Here is a 20,740-nt window from a genome sequence, read left to right as displayed (position 1 = left end):
AAAAAAACATCTAAGTCAGGGCATTCACTAGATTTAGCTAAGATGCATCTGGAACACTGACAAGTGATCACTTACATAGAATCATGTGAAGTAAATTTTTTGAAAAGTAAACTTTAGTGAAAAATCCTGAAGGATAACACCAGAGGAATAGCAGGTTACCAGTAAGGTGTCAGCCAATTTGTTCCAGCCACTTCTGCATCCATGTTCCATAATCTAAAATTTAGTTCTGTTTCCCTAAGCTGAGAGCTTCCTATCATGTCAGTATCTATGCTATGAAGAAAAGGAGACTTCGGTGAGATGTTTGTATTTATTCCAACTGCTGCATCAATTGCCTAGGACCTCAACAGCTTCCTGGAAATCTGGGAAGTCTTCATACATCAGGTTGTTGCCTTAGCTGACTTAAAATTGCCCCATACAATGGTACATATCAACCCTCTGTGAAGCCTTTTCAAAAACAAAACAGGTTGAAAAATGGGTTAAAGTAGGCAAATACAGCATGCCTGTGGAGCTATCAATTCAGGAGTTCTTTCAATTCTGAAATCTTGCAGAGCAGTTATTTTTCTTTCTCAAAATCCAAGTGATGACAATATCCTTTAGATCTAGCAGTTTTTCATCATCACTGTCTTGTGAGTCATCATCTGCTCCATCTACTTCTGGTAAATCTATAACCTCACCACCACCCATGCTGTTCATCATCTCAGAGAAATGATCAAAATTAGACATGTCTTCATCTGAATCATCTTCCGTCTTTCAAATTGTTGAAGTCCACACTAAGCCAGTTAAGCTTTGCCCTTTTTTTTTTTGTTAACCTTGGCCATGACTGCCAGATTCTCCTTTTCATAAACAACATAAAATTGATCTGTCTGTTCTTTTAGGCTCAGGATCATTTGGATCAATAGAGTGAAAAATATCAATTTCATTTAAATGCTTAAAATGATCATTTCCTCCAAGACAACTGAATGTAAGTTTGGATTTTTCAAAATGTCCATGAACAGCTTTGCTATCTTCAGCACAAAATTCAACGAAGACATAATCCCTTCGATTGATCGTACTGCTTTGCAGAAGCAGGCTGCATTGTGAACGGGGCAGGGGGATGGGGAAATGGGTGTGTGGGCCTCTCTGGCAGCGGCTGCAGCTAGGGAGTCGACTCCTTTCCTGAGTTTTCTCCCTGGTCTCAGTCTCTTCTTGCTGCCTTCAGGCAACGGTGGCAGCGGCAGGCTCGACATATTTATTTTAATTTTAATTTTAATTTTAATTTTTGGAGATGGAGTTTCACTCTTGTTACCCAGGTTGGACTGCAGTGGCGCAATCTCAGCTCACTGCAACCTCTGCCTCCTGGGTTCAAGCGATTCTCCTGCCTCAGCCTCCCGAGTAGCTGGGATTACAGGCGCCAACCACCACACCTGGCTAATTTTTTGTATTTTTAGTAGAGACGGGATTTCACCATGTTGGCTAGGTTGGTCTTGAACTCCTGACCTCAGGTGATCTGCCCACCTCGGCCTCCCAAAGTGCTGGGATTACAGGTATGAGCCACTGCACCCGGCCTTATCTTAATTTTTTAAACAAAGATTAGATGACATGTTTTGTAACTTGCTTGTGGTCACTTAATATCATTGTATATCATTTTATATTAGAACATATGGCTCTGTGCCATTTAAAAAATAGCTGCATATATCACTTTATGAGTGTTTTTAAATTATATGTACTTAAAACTGGTACTTCTTTGAACATACTTACAGGCATATCTTTGCAAATTTCTATAGGATAAGTTCCTAGAAATGGAATTACTCATTCAAAGGGTGTACACATTTCGATGATGCTCCCCTGTGCAGGGTTTTTTGTTTCCTTGCAGCTTACAGCTCGCCCGACATTGTATATTATCATTCTTTTATATCTCTGTTCATCTCTTAGATGAAAAATTGTGCCCTGCTTAATATATATTTATTTAATTACTAATGAAATTAAGCATATTTTTGGCTATTTGACTTACATTCCTTAGCCATTTTTCCATTGTATCATTCATCTTTCTCTGTTTTTTTTTTTTTTTTTTAAGATAGAAGCTGGTATTCGACTCCTATTATGTGGACTCCAAAGCCCGTATCCTGTATCTAGTGCCTTATGGTGAAGGCTTGTGTCCTTAATCATGGAATCAGCGTAGCAGGGATTAATGAGTGTCTCCATCAGCTGTTAAGGCCCCACAGCCAGTTGGGGTTGGTGGGGGAGGTGTGTTTTGTTGTGGGCAGGTCTATGTAAGCCTACCCCCAAAAGTCTGAGGGAGCTGAGAGGCCAAAGAGGCTAACAGATCCAGTTTCTTAGAAAGAAACATTTAATAGGCACTTAGGAACAGAAGCCATGTTTGTGTCTCTGGCGGCAGGAAGACAAGATGGTGGATCCTGTGCCATTACTCCCAGATCCGGGGCTTATATACCATAGGTGAAGAGTATGTGTGATTCAGAAGGAATGTGTAAGATAATCAAAGTACAATAACATTAAGGTTTAGACCTAAGGTCAGGATTCATGGAAAGTATGTGCTATTACGCAAGGAACTGGAAATCTTAGAGGCCTTCCCAGAGCTGGGGTTAATCAGAAGTCAAGATGTCAGATTAGCATCCACCACAGAGTAGCTTCAGCCTCCACAAGGCATTGTAAGGGGTCTGGACCCAGCGCTCCAGCCTCACCTGGCTCCTTTGACTTCCCTTTGCTTCTCCAGGTAAATGTGAGCCCTGGGCGTAGGTTGGCGAGTCTAGAAAGACCTCGTCAAAGCGTGTGCCCTGATGTTAATTCATGCCATTCAACTTAGCAAGTGTTTATCTGTGTCGACTGTGATTTGGGGGCACAGAAATGAGTAAGATTGACCCGTCACTCCATTTACATAGAGGGAGACAGACTCAAGCAGGGTATAATTTCCATAACAAAGGCCCAAAGTGTTTTGGGTGCATTCATGGGGATGGGAGAGGTTTCACAGGCAGGGTGTGTCTGAAGCATTCATTCTCTTTTTTTTTTTTTTTCTGAATGTGTAAAGCTAACATAAAGCAGTCCTTGCTCTAATTTTTTTATTTTATTTTACTTTAAGTTCTGGGATACATGTGCAGAACGTGCAGGTTTGTTACATAGGTATACATGTACCATGGTGGTTTGCTGCACCTATCAACCCATCATCTAGGTTTTAAGCCCCTCATACATTTGGTATTTGTCCTAATGCTCTCCCTCCCCTTGCCCCCCAATCCCTGACAGGCCCCAGTGTGTGATATTCCCCTCCCTGTGTCCATGTGTTCTCATTTTTCAACCCTCACTTATAAGTGAGAACATGCGGTGTTTGGTTTTCTGTTCCTGTGTTAGTTTGCTGAGAATGATGCCTTCCAGCTTCATCCATGTCCCTGCAAAGGACATTAACTCATTCTTTTTTATGGCTGCATAGTATTCCATGGTGTATATGTGCCACATTTTCTTTATCCAGTCTATCATTGATGGGCATTTGAGTTAGTTCCACATCTTTGGTATTGTAAATAGTGCTGCAGTAAACATATGTGTGCACATGTCTTTATAGTAGAATGATTTATAATCCTTTGGGTATATACCCAGTAATGGGATTGCTGGGTCAAATAGTATTTCTGGTTCTAGATCCTTGAGGAATTGCCACACTATCTTCCACAATGGTTGAACTAATTTACACTCCCAACAGTGCAAAAGCATTCCTATTTCTCCACAGCCTTGCCAACATCTTTTGTTTCTTGACTTTTTAATAATCGCCATTCTAACTGGCGTGAGATGGTATCTCATTGTGGTTTTGACTTGCATTTCTCTGACGACCAGTGATGATGAGCTTTTTATTCATGTGTTTGTTGGCCTCATAAATTGTCTTCTTTTGAGAAGTGTCTGTTCATATCCTTTGCCCACTTTCTGATGGGGCTTTTTTTTTTTTTCTTGTAAATTTGTTTAAATTCCTTGTAGATTCTGGATATAAGACCTTTGTCAGATGGGTAGATTGCAAAAATTTTCTCCCATTCTGTAGGTTGCCTGTACATGCTGATGATAGTTTCCTTTGCTGTGCAGAGAAGCGTTCGTTCTTAGATGGTATGAGGGTTAATTTTATGTGTCAGCTTGGCTGGGTCACAGTGCCCAAGACATCAGGTCAAACATTATTCTGAATGTTTCCATAAAGGTGTTTTTTGGATGAATTAATATTTAGGCTAGTGGTATTGAGTAAAGCAGATTGCCCTCCATTAAGGAGGTACCCCTCATCCAATCAGTTGAAGGTCTTAATACAACAAAGACTGACCTCCCCTGAGCAGGAAGGAATTCTGTCAGAAGACAGGACCTCAGACTTGAACAGCAACATCAGCCCTTCCCTAGGTCTCCAGCCTGTCCACCCTGCAGAGTTTTTTTTTTTTTTGAGATGGAGTTTCGCTCTTATTGCCCAGGCTGGAGTGCAGTGTCGCAATCTGGGCTCACTGCAACCTCCGCCTCCTGGGTTCAAGTGATTCTCCTGCCTCAGACTCCCGCGTAGCTGAGATTACAGGCACTGCCACCACACCTGGCTAATTTTTGTATTTTTAGTAGTTAACGGGATTCACCATGTTAGCCAGGCTGGTCTTGAACTCCTGACCTCAGGTGGTCAGCCAGTCTCGGCCTCCCAAAGTGCTGGGATTACAGGCATGAGCCATTGCGCCCAGCCATCACTCTGCAGACTTTGAACTTGTCAGCCTGTATAATGCTGTGAGCCAATTTTCTCCCCCTGCCCCCAATCCCATTGGTTCTGTTTTTCCTGGAGAGCTCTTACTAATACAGATGGATATCTGTGGCCCTCTCCAAGGGCTCCCCTGGCCCATTTGCTCATAGAAAAGACAGTATTTGCCAGCAGATAGAAGAGGGGCTACCATGGACTGCATTGAGACAGCCACTCCATGCCGAGGAGGTAGAAGTCCCACCAGGTAATTGCTTACCACTGCAAACACAGTTTAAGAGAGAGACAAACCAAGGCAAAGAAGTTTCATCTCTTTCACTTTCTACTTGGGGGGCTGGGGCACTAGGCTAAGCACTAAGAATGTGGCCATGAACAAGACTGTAAGGAAGAAGAGATTAAAACCATAATTAATTCATCTGAAATGTACCAAATGCTGCCATGGAGAAGTGTGAGTGTTAAGGGTGCTGAGAGGACCATGTCTGGTTGGGAAGTCAGGGAGGGCTTCTCTGAGGAAGTGGTATGTGGTATTTAGCTCAGATCCAAAGGAGGAGTAGAAGTCAACTGAGAGTCAGGAGAGCCTTCTGGTAGAGGGTACAGCATGTGGGAAAGCCCAGGAGAGGAGGAATTTCACAGAGTCGAGAGAAGCCTGGCACGGCTGGAGTGAAGTGGGTGGAATGAGTGGTGGAACTGAGATTGGAGAGGCAGCAGGGAGGCTAGTAGGATCTTGCAGGTCAATATAAGGACTGTGGGCACTGCTTTAAGGCACACGGAAAATTATTGAAGGGTTTTCAGCAAAAAGTGGCCTGATTATTTCTTCAGCTATTTTTTCTATTTTGCCCCCTTCTCTCCCCTCCTTCTGTGACTCTAATAACACGTATGTTAGAGTGGTTCACTGATGATCTGTTCATATTTTGTCAGTCTTTTTTCTCTCCATTCTTCATTTTGGGTAGCTTCTATTGCTATGCCTTCAAGCTCACTGATCTTTTCTTCTACAATGTCTAATCTGCTGTTTATCCCATTCAATCTAGTGTTCCTCTCAGACACTGTAGTTTCCTTTTCTAGAAGTTCCATTTGGATCTTTAAAAACATATCTTTCATTTCTTTCATCTTGTTCCCATTTTCCTCTAACTTCTTGAAAATATGGAGCATATTTTTGATAGCTCTTTCAATACCCTTGTCTGCTAATTCTGTTATTTGTCAACACCGAGTCTGTTTCTATGCATCAATTTTTCTCCAGGAAGGTAGAGGTTCCTAGGAATGAGATACTGTGGTTCATGAAAGTTTTTTAAGTATGGCCCAGGATATGAGCCACACTTGCTGATTCTTTGCATGTGTAGTAATATTTGATTGGCTGCCAGACAGTGTCAGTTTTATACTGTTAGATGATGGATTTGTTGTGTTCACTTAAATGATGTTGGCCTTTGTTCTGGCATGCAGTTAGTGACTTGGAATCTGATTGATGCTTTTGAGACTTGTTTTTAAGCTTTGTTAGAGTGGATCCATAGCAGCCTTTAATCCAGGGTTAACTCATTCCCACTACTATGGCACTGCCCTGTGTGATTGTAAGGTCTTTCCACTCAGCTACTAGAAACATCTTGGCTTTATGTGTGCTCCAGAAATCATTTGGCTTCCAGCTGGCTGGTGGTTCTTCCCCTGGCCTTGAGTCATTTCCGCTCATGTGTGTTCATACCACCACTCAGCCAGAGACTTGAGGAGATCCTCCTGCAGTTCTCTGTGCAGTCCTCCTGACTTGAGACTCTCCTGTGACTTGGTCAATGCTATAGCCTGAATATGTGTGTCCCCCCAAAATTCGTATATTGAAAGCTTAACCCCCAAGGTGATAGTACTTGGAGGTGGGGACTTTGAGGGGGTGATTAGGTCATGGGAGCTGAGCCCTCAGGAATGGGATTACTGTCCTCATAAAAGAGGCCAGAGAGAGCTTCCTGTCCCTTCCACCACACGAGGCTACAATGAAAAGATACCATCTATGAACCAGGAAGTGGGCTGTCCAATATTGAATCTGATGGTGCCTTGGACTTCCCTGCCATCAGGACTTAGAAATACATGTTTGTTGTTTAGAAGCCACTCAGTCTATAGTATTTTGTCATAGCAGCCCAAATGGACTAAGACAGTCAAGATGAGCTAAGGATGGAAACGATGTTGCTGGCTGCCCCTCTTCTGCTCAGAGGCCTTGGCCTGACCCAGGCACATAGCTCTTATCCCTGGTCCTCTGCTCACGCCCTCATTTCAGCAAGAAGGTGAGGGTTTCTAGGAATGAGATACTGTGGTTCATGAAAGCTTTTTAAACAATGGAGTAATATTGCTAAGGTGAAACAACAGCAACAGCAACAACAAAAGGCCTATGTAATCCTGGTCTAACGAGCGACCTCTGCAGTTTTGTCCTGAAATTATTCCCTGAGCCAGAACCCATAAGCCGACTTTTGACTTCTGATCCTTGGTGCCTGTAAGAACAATGGAATCTGCTTTTCTCACTTGCCCTGAATAAAATCTGTGGAATTCAGTCATGTGAGAATATGTGAACTTCATGCTGGATGTTCTGGAACACTAAGACTTAGGGAAAATATGAATAGAAACAGACTCCGTGTTGACAAATAATGGAATCAGCAGACAAGGGTATTGAAAAGTGGTTCAGATCAATGTGTCAGAAATGTCTAGAGACAGATTATTGAGGGAAATTAACAGGAAGGCTGTCTGTACTCAAAAGCCAAATCCCTTACTGTCTCAGCAGAGGTGGCAGCCACAATGCCCAGCCTCTTAAAGAGAAGACTTTTTATTTACAATTTCTTCTTTAAATTGAGATAAAAATTCCTGTAACAGAAAATTAACCATTTTTAAAGTGCACAAGTCATGGTATTTAGGACATTCATGATGTTGTGCAACAATACCTCTATCTAGTTCCAAAACATTTTTACCACCCTGAAAGGAAATCCTGTACCCATAGGCAGTCTCTCCCCATCTTCCCCAGCCCCTGGGAGAAGCCCCCCCTTTTTTTTCCACATAAGGTTTCTAAGTGTCAGGGTTGGCACTAAGAATATCTTCTCTCAAGGGCTTTGAGCCATGGGGCAAAGAGCATGCATAGGTTTTAGAGGCAGACAGGGCCAGGATCTAAAGCCAGCTTTCAAACTTATCTGTGTGACCCTGGACTAGTTTCTTAATCTCTCCAAGCCTCAAGTTGGGATAATGTCCACTTCACATTCAGTATAAAAATATCTGAAGGGGTGTCTTTTTAAAGAATTGGGCTGGGCATGGTGGCTCACACTTGTAATCCCAGCACTTTGGAAAGCCAAGGTGGGAAGATCGCATGAGGCCAAGAGTTTGAGACCAGCCTGGACAGCGTAGCGAGATCCCATCTCTACAAAAAATGTTTAAGAATGATTGAAACTCAGATATGGCGGCTGCTTATCCTTGGGGTTCTGGGAATCTTAAACTTGGTCCTGATGTCCTTGCATTAGCCTTTAGCATCAGGGAAACCACGGGAACTATATTCAAGCATATTTGTGACATCAACTTCTACTCCTGAAAACTTAACACTGTCCTTGGCTTATAGATGCTGAAGAATGAATAAATAAGTGAGGCAATCATTACCTGCTCAGGCACTTCTGGAGATGTGTTGGGAATTAAGTCTAGGTGTTTGTTACTCGGGTCATAAATGTCATTCCATGGCAACCATTGGAATAGCCTTTTGACTTTTTGTTGTTGATGTTATTATTTTCAGAGATGGGATCTTGCTCTGTCACCCAGTGGTGCAATCATAGCTCATTGTAACCTTGAACTCCTGGGTTCAAGTGATCCTCCTAACTCAGCCTCCCAAGTACCTGGAGTTACAGGCATGCAACACCCAGCTACCTTTTAAATTTTTTGTAGAGACAGAGTCTTGCTGTGTTGCCAAGGTTGGTCTCAAACTCCTGGCCTCAAGTGATCCACCCACCTCAGCCCCACCAAAGTGCTGGGATTTCAGGCATGAGCTACCATACCCAGCCAGCCTTTTAGGTTTGACACCATTACCTCTTAGGAGTCCTCTGTTTGTGGGAACACCGTGTCTTAGAGTCTTCCACTTAAGTGCCACTATGACAGGAGATGGGGTGAGGACCTGGGCATGGCCTTGCATACCCTCAGAGATACTGGCCCCTAGAGGCACAGCAATGGGATAGTCACTGGGTGCCCACCCTTCCCTGATGTGCAGGAAAGCTTCCTCCCACGTTCTTAGGGCACTCACAGAAGGCATTCATCATTGCTAGTCAGTGTGGGTTCCAAGCTTTTCTGGAACTCCTGTGAATGCTGTAAGTGGATTCTGAAGGTTAAGGACAATCTGGTCCCAGGCTTCCAGGCTGGAGGAATAAACTGACAAGGGCTTTGGGGTCGCTGGCAAGTGAGCAACTTCCCAGAAGGCCTAGCAGCTAAGTCTTAGTAAGCCCAGGCGTCTCAGGGTGAATACAGAACTGGCTGTTTTCCAAGGCTTTTCTGGGCACAGCTGAGCCAGGGGAAGGGACTGTGGGCCCCTTGAACTCCTGGGCGTGATGGAGTCTGGCTTCCTGCATCCAGACAAGGGAGTTGTTTCCAGTCCCAATGGCCAGTGAGACACAACCCGACCTGCTAATGTGAGTCCTAATAAGGGGAGGGTTCCTGGAGTTGGGGTGAGCTGGAGCCTGTTCCTCTAATGCTGGCAGAGTCTCAAGAATGTAGTTCTTGGGGTTGGGTGCAGTGGCTCACGCCTGTAATTCCAGCCCTCTGGGAGGCTGATGTGGGAGGATCACCTGAGCCCAGGAGTTCAAGACCAGCCTGAGCAACATGGAGAAACCCCATCTCTACGAACAAACAAACAAACAAAACAAAAATTAGCCAGGTGTGGTGGTGTGTACCAGTGGTCCCAGCTACTGGGGAGGCTGAGGTGGGAGAATGGCTTCAGCCGGGAGGCTAAGGATGCAGTGAGCCATGATTGCACCACTGCACTCCAGCCTGGGTAACAGAGTGAGGCCCTGTCTCTAAATAAATAAATAGAATGTAGTTCTCAGGGACCCAGGACTCAGAGGAGCTGTGACTTATTCAGAAGACAGGGTTTGCTGGATTTTATAGGTTCAGAGAGAGCAGACCTAGGTTTCGTAAAGCAGAGAAGAGGAGGTGGATCCGCTTGGCTAGATCCAAGGTGAGGAACTTCCAGTGTGAGTTTTGGAGTTCCCCTTTTCATTGCGGTTTCCTGAAATCTTGTCAAAATTCTGTAATAAGTTCCCCACTATCTTCTGGCAGTTAGGCCACAGCCCACTATAGCTCTTAGCCAGAAGACTGAGCAAGGCACCCCTCATTAGTCTCCCTGAAAGGCAGCGGATCCTTGCCTTACAGAATACACAGGTCTGCAGGGTGGGTGTCATCAGTGACCGAGGAACCACTTCCCAAGCCTTGGGTCAATCTCTGGAGCTCAGCCCCACAAGGGAAGGGGAGCCAGGAGCCCTGATGCCGGGTGGGTCTCGGTTTGCCTACCTCTGTGAATGAATAGCCCTGGACCTCCTGCCATGGAGGAGGTCCCTCTCTCTCTCTCTCTTCTTCTTTCTCTCTCTCTTTTCCTGTCTCTCTCTTCCCCTCTCTCTTTTGCTTTTTGCTGTGTTGATGAACTTCTGGAGAAATGTGAGTCTTTTTTGTCTATCCAGGGGTGCACAGGACTCAGTGCTTGTCCTGGCAGTTTCCCCATCTTCTGGAAAGCAGGACAGTGCACAGGACCGTGAGGGTGGGAGAAGGGGAGGACCCTGGAGAACCTAGAGGGAAGGCTGTGGGATAGGATGTTTAGTAGAGAGGGCTGGAGGCGAGATGGGGAGTGGTAAGAAGGAAGCTAGACACACAGATAGGGGCCTGGGCGTGGGGGCCATGGTCAGGGGTTTGGACTTTATTCTAAGGGGAGTAAGGAACCTGGACCCATTTTAAGTAGCAAAGGGGCATGAGTGGGCTTGCCATGAAGGACCCTCTGGCTGCATTGTGGTCTGGGTGGGGTGGCATCACATGGATAGACAGGCCTTATGTGGATTGAACATGGCGAGGCAGCGGGAAACCAATAGCGATTGCTGTTTTGGACAAACAGTGGTACCATTGGCCAAGAGAAGGAAAGAGAGGTGCAGGGGCAGGTGGAGGGAATATGAGCTTAGGTTTGGGTGTTCTGAGTCTGAGAAACGTGTGTGACACCGGGCAAAGCTGTTCACTCAGCCGCTGGAGACAGAGCTCTGGAGAGACTCAGGTCTGGGGGGCCCTGGGCCCTTAGGTGGTGATGGAAGCCACCTGGGGAGAGTGAGAAGGGTGTCCTGGGACAGAGCCCTGAGGAATGCCCATAACGGGGTGCTGGGCAGTGGAAAGGAGGTGGCGAGGGAGCCTGGGAAGAGCATTCAGGATGGGAGAGGGAACAGGGGAGGACAGGCTCACGGCCGCCAGGGCAAAAGCGTGGTTTAAGAAGGAGAAAGTGCACAAGTGTCAAAAGCTTCTGAGAGGCCCGGTGCAGTGGTTTATGCCTGTAATCCCAGGACTTTGGAAGGTGAGGTGGGTGGATCACTTGAGGTCAGGAGTTTGAGACCAGCCTGGCCAACATGATGATACCCCGTCTCTACTAAAAAAATACAAAAACTAGCTGAACGTAGTGGTCCGTGCCTGTAATCCCAGCTACTTGGGAGGCTGAGGCAGGAGAATCACTTGAACCCGGGAGGTGGAGGTTGCAGTGAGGGAGACCACACCATTGCACTCCAGCCTGGGCAACAGAGCGAGACTCTGTCTCAAGACAACAAAACAACAACAACAAAAAGCTTCTGAGAGGCTGTGGACAGAGGCCAGGCTACTGGGGTTCATGATGATGACCTTAGTGAGAGCAGTGGCATGGAAGAGACAGGCACAGATGTAACCAGAGATGGTTGCAAGGCGCTGAGAGATGTGGGCTTGCGGCAAGTCTGGCAGTGAAGTGAACTTGGGGACAGGGAGTGGAGGAGGTGTTTACAGATACTCCAGGTGTCAGCGTGTTTACATGTTTATTGGAAAGTCCAAATAGAAAGCCGGAGAGTGCCAAGTCCCCGTGGAGGACATTTGGGTGTTTCTAATTATGTTCCAATTACAACATGGCCTTCCTTGTATACACACCCTTAGGCACTTGTCCAGGTGTTTCCTTAGAATAAATTCCTAGAAGTAGAACTACGGGGTCAAAAGCTACATTTTTTTTTGTGAGATGGAGTTTCGCTCTTGTTGGCCAGGCTGGAGTGCAATTGTGTGATCCTGGTTCACCGCAACCTCCACCTCCCGGGTTCAAGCGATTCTACTGCCTCAGCCTCCCGAGTAGCTGGGATTATAGGCATGGGCCACCACACCCGGATTATTTTGTATTTTTAGTAGAGACAGGGTTTCACCATGTTGGCCAGGCTGGTCTTAAACTCCCGACTTTAGGTGATCCACCTGCCTTGGCCTCCCAAGTGCTGGGCTTACAGGCATGAGCCACTGCACCCGGCCGATATGTTTTACATTTCATTATATATTATGAAATTGCCCTCCACAAACTTTGAACTAGTTAAGGCAACTATTCATTGGTAATGACATCCTCACAAATGTTGAATATTGTCCATTTTTAAGAGATCTTTGTCAGTATAACCCAAAACATTTCTCGTTGATGTTTTATATTGCATTCCTTTGGTCACTAATGAGATGGGCCTCTTTTTTTTTTCTTTGAGATGGAGTCTCGCTCTGTCACCCAGGCTGGAGTGCAATGGCACGATCTTGGCTCACTGCAACCTCCATCTCCTGGGTTCAAGCGATTCTCTCACCTCAGCCTCTGGAATAGCTGGGATTACAGGCATGCACCACCACGCCCGACTAATTTTTTGTATTTTTAGTAGAGACAGGGTTTCACCATGTTGGTCAGGCTGGTCTCGAACTCCTGACCTCAAGTGATCCACCCGCTTCGGCCTCCCAAAGTGCTGGGATTACAGGTGTGAGCCACTGCACCTGGCTGAGATGGGCCTCTTTTCATAGGTCACTCATTATTTTTATTTCTTAATCTATCTGTTCATATCCCCCGCCCCACGCCTTTTTTTTTTTTTTTTTTTTTCTGAGACGGAGTCTTGCTCTGTTATCCAGGCTGGAGTGCAGTGGCACAATCTCGGCTCACTGCAACCTCTGCCTCCCGGGTTCAGGCAATTCTCGTGCTTCAGCCTCTGGAGTAGCTGGAATTACAGGTGCTCACCACCATGCCCAGCTAATTTTTGTATTTTAAGTAGACAGGGAGTTTTCACCATGTTGGTCAGGCTGCTTTTGAACTCCTGACCTCAAGTGATCCACCAGCCTCGGCCTTCCAAGGTGCTGGGATTATAGGCGTGAGCCACTGTGCCAGGCTTCATTTTTCTATGGGGATGATAGTCTTTTTTCATTCATTTGTAAAGATATTAATTGTAACATATTTTTTCCTATCTGTTGTTTGTCATGGAACTTCACTGATGGTGTCTTTCCCTACCAGAGTTCAAAATCATTTTGTAGGAAGCTCTCCTGTTCTCCTGTGGTCTAGAACCTGGTGCTCTTGCTAAACTCTGGCATCACATCGGTGACATCACCCTCTGACCGCAAAGAGTTTCACCATCTTTCATTTTTTGCTACTCTTCCCTTGACCTACACTTCTCTTATTTTCTTTTTTTTTCTCTTTTCTTCTTCTTTTTTTTTTAGACGGAGTCTCACTCTGTTTCTCAGGCTGGAGTGCAGTGGCGTGATCTCGGTTCACTGCAACCTCCACCTCCTGGGTTCAAGTGATTCTCTTGCCTCAGCCTCCAGAGTAGCTGGGATTACAGGTGCCTGCCACCATGCCTGGCTGATTTTTGTATTTTTAGTAGAGACAGGGTTTCACCATGTTGGCCAGGCTGGTCTTAAACTCCTGACCTCAGGTGATCCGCCTGCCTTGGCCTCCCAAAGTGCTGAGATTACAGGCATGAGCCACCGCGCCCAGCCCACTTCTGTTATTTTCTAAGCCTAATTGGGGTCCACAGTTTTCGTGGATTTTTTCTTTAAAAAAAGCCATTGTGGCTTTTTTGTTTTTGTGAGACAGGGCCTCACTCTGTCATTCAAGCTGGAGTTCAGTGGCACGATCTCGTCCCACTGCTCCCTCAACCTCCCAGGCTCAGGTGATCCTCCCATTTCAGCCTCCTGAGTAGCTGGGACGACAGGCATGCGCCACCACTCCTGGCTAATTTTTAAAAATTTTTTTGTAGACATAGGGTTTCATCATGTTGCTGGTCTCAAAGTCCTGGGTGCAAGTGATCTGCCTGCCTTGGCCTCCCATACGGCTGAGATTATAGGCATGAGCCACTGCGCCTGGCCCGCATTTGGTGTCTGAACACTTTTCTAGAGTGAACAGGCAGGCTCTGAGCTTACTTTCCCTGGGCCCAGGCTAGATCTACTTCTACCAGGTAGGCTGGCAAAAACCCATGACATTCAGCCATCAGGGTGAGGTCCCAGTAGTGAACTCTTGCTAATCCCTGCAGAAAAGTTGCTCAAGCATCCCCAGGGAGGCCCTGGCCTTCCCTAAACCCCACCTTCTACCCTCTTCTTGGATCCTGCCTCAGCTGTTTTTACTGTCCTATTATCTCCTAAAGGGTCTCAAGCAATAAAAGTATCAAATTATTTTATTTTATTTTGAGAGAGAGTCTCGCTGTGCCACCCAGGCTGGAGTGCAGTGGCGTGATCTCAGCTCACTGCAATCTCTGCCTCCTGGGTTGAAGCAATTCTCCTTCCTCAGCCTCCCAAGTAGCTGGGATTTACAGGCATGCGCCACCACACCCAGCTAATTTTTGTATTTTTAGTAGAGACAGGGTTTCACCATGTTGGCCAGGCTGTTCTCAAACTCCTGACCCCAGGTGATCTGCCTGCCTTAGCCTCCCAAAGTGCTGGGATTACAGGTGTGAGCCACTGCTCCTGGCCTCAAAATAATTTTAATGTTGGGTTTATTCTTGGAGGACTCAGAAGGTGGCGGGCATCACCTGCCAGGTGCCCTCCTTGCCACTTTGCAGTTGCCGATGGCTGGCCTCTCTTGCTGTCCTTCCCCTGGTTCTTCTATGACCCGGGTTCTTGGATGACAGAAGAGGTTAGATGTTGTCAAAAAGTGTAATCCTCTTGCTGGGAAAAAAGATGTGGGAGATTCGTGTGCAGGAGAAGAGGGAAAGGATAGTTTTCATTGTATTGTTTACTATAAAAATTTTCAAGCGTAGACAAAAGTAGAGAAAATAGTATAATGAACCCTCATGTATTCATCTCCGGCTTCAATAGTTTTCAGCCCAAGGCCAAAGATATGTGCCGTCAATACCCCACCTGCTTCTCACCCACAGTGTTTCAAAGCAAATCCCGGAGATCATAAAATCTCATCTGTAAATAGTTCATTATGTATGTCATAAAGATTAAGACTCTTAAAAACATAAATACGGCTGGGTGTGGCGGCTACGCCTGTAATCTCAGCACTTTGGGAGGTCGAGGTGGGTGGATCACCTGAGGTCAGGTGTTTGAGACTGGCCTGGCCAACATGGTGAAACCCCATCTCTACTAAAGGTACAAAACAAAAAAAAATAGCTGGGTGTGGTGGCGGGCGCCTGTCATCCCAGCTACTTGGGAGGCTGAGGCAGGAGAATCGCTTGAACCCAGGAGGTGGAGGTTGCAGTGAGCCAAGATTGCACCACTGCACTCCAGCCTGGGTGACAGAGCAAGATTCCGTCTCAAAAAAAATGTATACATATGTTATATATATTATATTTATGTAAATACATTACCCCAAGACCATTATTATCACCCCTAAGAAAAATTTAACAGCGAGGGAAGGTGGCTGCTATGTGGATTGAACATGAGATACAGAGTAGGAAGGTCTGTCTTTCAATTCTGATTTGCTGTGCAAGACCTCAAGCAAGACGGTTAACATTTCCAAACCTTAGTGGCTGCTTATATGTAGAAATAGGAGTATTTCCCTCAAATGGGTAGCATTGGTCTTTGCATAGAGCACCCTTAACATAGCTAATTCCATCTTAGAAAAAGACTCCGTTTTATATTTTGTAGGACACGTTGCCAACAGGGATAAGATGTTCTCTTTAATAAACAAATTAAAAAAAAAAAAAAAAAAGACTGTATCCAACCAGATAAGGACACAAACAAGCACACACTTCCACTGTTAGTCCTCACCAGAGGACTCTGTGGCTATAACAGGTTAGGCCTTCAGCAGCTCCAAAGGGTCGTCCTAACTGACACCGTCTCGCAGTCATGCGTGATAAAAACTCAGCATGTGCTGCCGAAGGCTCTGCCACCTCAAAGCCTCTTCTTTGCAAGGCCGATGGATCACCCCACCCAGACTAGGACTACTTTTGTATTCTTCACTCCCCTCAACTGGTTCGTTAATGCTTTCTCCCATGTCTTTTTCCTCTTGATGTTAAATATTACTTTGTTTGTTGTGAAATGTTTAATCTGAAACTTACATGTTGATTAAGTGCTGTGTATGATTCGCAATACTGATTGACTTGTGGATGGCTTGAGACTGTGTGCCATGGCTGTGACTCCCGGGTGAGCGGGCAGTACTAAGGAGAACCTGCCTCAGATGTGGGAGATTCGTGTGCAGGAGAAGAGGGAAAGGATAGTTTTCATTGTATTGTTTATTATAAAAATTTTCAAGCATAGACAAAAGTAGAGAAAATAGTATAATGAACCCTCATGTATTCATCTCCAACTTCAACAGTTTTCAGCCCAAGGCCAGATATGTGCCATCAACACCCAACCTGCTTCTTACCCACAGTGTTTTGAAGCAAATCCCGGAGATCATAAAATTGGGAACTCCGTGTAGTCCGTGGCTTTTGTGATTGAAACAGCACCAATAAAAGCCTGACATTGTAAAAAAGACACAAATGTGTGTAGACCTGCTTATCTCTTACCTCGCACTGCTTATGACAGTCCTATTTATGGAGGGGATATCTTTCCTAAATTATCATTTTAAAAATAGCTTTATGTGTCAGCTCTCAAAGTACATTTATCTACTATTTTATTTATCTTACAATTAAGGTAGGGAAGGTAAGGGTTATTTTTCATGAAGTAGGCAGTCAGAGGCAGAAGGGGGTCTCCTGCGAGGTTGGAAGACTGCAAAGGGGAGAGCATGAAAGGAGGCCCCCCTAACACTCACCCCCATGAATGCATCCTCACCTTTGGGAAGAGGGAGATGGGGAGGGACAGCCCCCTGCGTCATCTTCTGCTGAGCCCTTAGCTAACTCTGAAGTCAAGCATGGGTTGATGGTGTCCCTCCAGCAGGGACTTTGGCTTAGAGCTCTCATTAACTGCCTCCCACGTCTGGTGTATTTGGCACATGATCAATAACACTGGTTGAATAGATTTTTTTTTTTTTAAAGAGAGGAAATAAAATAGCAGGAAGAGCCTTCATATGTTAGTGTTAAAGTGGAACTTGGAGATCCGCAGGTCCAGGTCCAAGCTCTTTTTGCAATTAAGAAAACTGAGGTCCAGAGGGGAGAAGTGACTTTGCCAAAGTAACGTGGTGCCCCAGGGCAGCTAAGGCCTCCCATGTGGTCTCTCCTGTCACTTATTTCTAATTGGTTCTCTCTGGGGTGAGGGAGGTGATTTGAAGTCACCAGAGAAGAAGGGCAGGGGATCTCTTCCATGTCTACTTTCCCAAACGTTGGAAAGATGTCAGCCTAATCATTTACGTCCCAAGGGCGTGAAGAAGCTCAGCCTGTCTTAGCCACTTTCGTGACCTGGGTCCCTGGCAAGCCCACCTTGAGCCTTTCTAGCAGACTTCCTCTTCCAAAAGTTCCAGCTTCAGAAGGGCTGGAGAGGTGTGTTTTAAGCATCTCCTAAAGAACAGCATCTTTAATAAAAATAATCACCAGAAACTAGTACATACACCCCTATGCACACAAACTAGAAAGCCTAGAAGAAATGGCTAAATTCCTGGACATATACACCCTCCCACGACTGAACCAGGAAGAACCTGATTCCCTGAACAGACCAATAATGAGCTTAAAATGGAATCAGTAATAAATAGCCTACCAAGAACAACAACAAAAAGCCCAGGACCAGATGGATTCGCAGCCATATTCTACCAGATGTACAAAGAAGAGCTTGTACTATTCCTACTGAAACTATTCTAAAAAATCGAGGAGGGACTCCTCCCCAACTCATTCTATGAGGCCAGCATCAACCTGATACCGAAACCTGGCAGAGACACAACAAAAAAAGAAAACTTCAGGCCAATATCCTCGATGAACACTGATATAAAAATCCTCAAGAAAATACTTGCAAACCAAATCTAGCAGCACATGAAAAAGCTTATCCACCACCATCAAGCCGGCTTCTTGCCTGGGATGCAAGATTGGTTCAACATATGCAAATCAATAAATGTGATTCATCACATAAACAGAACTAAAGACAAAAACCACGTGATTATCTCAATAGACGCAGAAAAACTTTCAATAAAATTCAACATCCCTTCATGTTAAACACTCCCAATAAACTAGGTATTGAAGGAACATACCTCAAAATAGTAAGAGCCGTCTATGGCAAACCCACAGCCAACATCATACTAAGTGGGGAAAAGCTAAAAGCATTCCTCTTGAAAACTGGCGCAAGACAAGGGAGCCGTCTCTCACTACTCCTATTCATCATAGTATTGGAAGTCTTGACAAGAGCAATCAGGCAAGAGAAAGAAATAAAGGGCATCCAAATAGGAAGAGAAGAAATCAAACTATCCCTGTTTGCAGATGACATGATTCTGTATCTAGAAAACCCCATAGTCGCAGCTCCAAAGCTCCTTCAGCTGATAAACAACTTCAGCAAAATTTCAGCGTACAAAATCAATGTCAAAAATCACTAGCATTCCTATACACCAACAACAGCCAAGCTGAGAGTCAAATCAGGAATGGAATCCCTTTTACAATTGCCACAACAAGAATAAAATACCTAGGAATACAGCTAACCAGGGAGGTGAAATGTTTCTACAATAAGAATTACAAAGCACTGCTCAAAGAAATCAGAGATGACATGAACAAATGGGAAAATATTCCATGCTCATGGATAGGAAGGATCAATATCATTAAAATGGCCACACTGCCCAAAGCAATTTACAGATTCAATGCTATTCCTATCAAACTACCAATGGCATTTTTCACAGAACTAAGAAAAACTATTTTAAAATTCATATGGAACCAAAAAAGAGCCCGAACAGCCAAGGCAATCTTAAGCAAAAAGAACAAACCTGGAGAGATGCATCATGTTACCTGACTTCAAACTATACTACAGGGCTACAGTAAGCAAAACAGCATGGTACTGGCACAAAAATAGACAGATAGACCAATGGAACAGTATAGAGAGCCCAGAAATAAGGCTGCACACCTACAACCATCGAATCTTTGACAAAGTTGACAAAAACAAGCAGTGGGGAAAGGACTTCCTATTCAATAAATGATGTTGTGATTACTGGCTAGCCATATGGAGAAGATTGAAACTGGACCCCTTCTGATATGGTATGGCTCTGTGTCACCACCCAAGTCTCATGTTGATTTGTAATTCCCAGTGTTGGAGATGGGGCCTGGTGGGAGGTGATTGGATAATGGGGGTGGTTTCTAATAGTTTAGCACCATCCCCCCACTGTTCTCCTGATAGAGTTCTCATGAGATCTGGTTGTTTGAAAGTGTGTAGCACTTGCTTCTTCACTCTCTCTCTCCTGCTCTGGACATGTGAAGACTGTGCCTGCTTCCCGTTTGCATTCTGCCATGATTGTAAGTTTCCTGAGGCCTCCCCAGACACGCCTTCTATACAGCCTATGGAACTGTGAGTTAATTAAACCTCTTTTTTAAAATAAATTACCCAATTTCAGGCAGTTCTTTATGGCAGTGTGAGAATGAATGAATACACCTTCCTTACACCGTATACAAAAATCAACTCAAGATGGATTAAAGACTTAAATGTAAAACCTAAAACCATAAAAACTCTGGAAGACAACCTAGGCAATACCATTCTGAACACAGGAATGAACAAAGATTTCATAATGAAGACACCAAAATCAATTGCAACAAAAGCAGAAATAGATAGATGGAATCTAATTAAACTTAACAGCTTCGGCACAGTAAAAGAAATTGTCAACAACATAAACAGACAACTTACAGAATTAGAGAAAATATTTTCAAACTATGCATCTGACAGAGGTCTAATATCCAGCATCTATAAAGAACTTAAACAAATTTCCAAAAAATAAAAAAAGGGAAACCAAACAACCCCATTAAAAAGTGGGCAAAGGAAATAAACAGACACTTATCAAAAGAAGACATACATGTGGCCAATAAGCATATGAAAAAAAGCTCGATATCACTGATCTTTAGAGAAATGCAAATGAAAACCACAATGAGATACAATCTCACGCCAGTCAGAATGGCTATTATTAAAAAGTCAAAAAATAACAGATGCTGGCGAGGTTATGGAGAAAAGGGAACACTTATACACTGTTGGTAGTAGTGTAAATTAGTTCAACCATTGTGGAAGGCAGTGTGGTGATTCCTTAAAGAACTAAAAACAGACTACCATTCGACTCAGCAATCCCATTACTGGGTATATACCCAGAGGAATATATATCATTCTACCATAAAGACACATGCACATGAATGTTTATTGCAGCACTATTCACAGTTGTAAAGACATGGAATCAACCTAAATCCCCATCAATGAGAGACTGGATGAAGAAAATGTAGTACATATACACCATGGGCTATTATGCAGCTGTAAGAAAGAATAAGATAATGTCTTTCATGGGAACATGGATGGCACTGGAAGCCATTATCCTTAGCAAACTAACCCAGGAACAGAAAACCACATACCACATATTTTCATTTGTAAGTGGAAACTAAATGATAAGAACCTATGGATACAAAGAAGAGAATAACAGATACTAGGGCCTAAGTGAGGGTAGAGGGTGGGAGGAGGGGGTAGAGGGTGGGAAGAGGGAGTAGAGCAGAAAAAAAAAAACTATTAGGTACTGGGTTTAGTACCTAGGACATGAAATGATAAACC

At 44.5% G+C, this 20,740-nt stretch overlaps 1 protein-coding gene and 1 pseudogene across 1 annotated transcript in view; both read right to left on the bottom strand.

Annotated features, from left to right (window-relative positions):
* FADS3 (fatty acid desaturase 3) overlaps positions 1–20,740 on the bottom strand; it is a 227,842-nt gene that overhangs the window by 111,813 nt on the left and 95,289 nt on the right. The window lies entirely within an intron of this gene.
* Positions 529–1,075, bottom strand: LOC103891807 (prostaglandin E synthase 3-like; annotated as a pseudogene).

The sequence above is a fragment of the Pongo abelii genome, chromosome 9 (genome assembly GCF_028885655.2).
Source record: "Pongo abelii isolate AG06213 chromosome 9, NHGRI_mPonAbe1-v2.0_pri, whole genome shotgun sequence".
Taxonomy (NCBI): domain Eukaryota; kingdom Metazoa; phylum Chordata; class Mammalia; order Primates; family Hominidae; genus Pongo; species Pongo abelii.
Note: the sequence above shows the minus strand (reverse complement) of the source record. Positions and strands in the feature narration are given on the sequence as shown.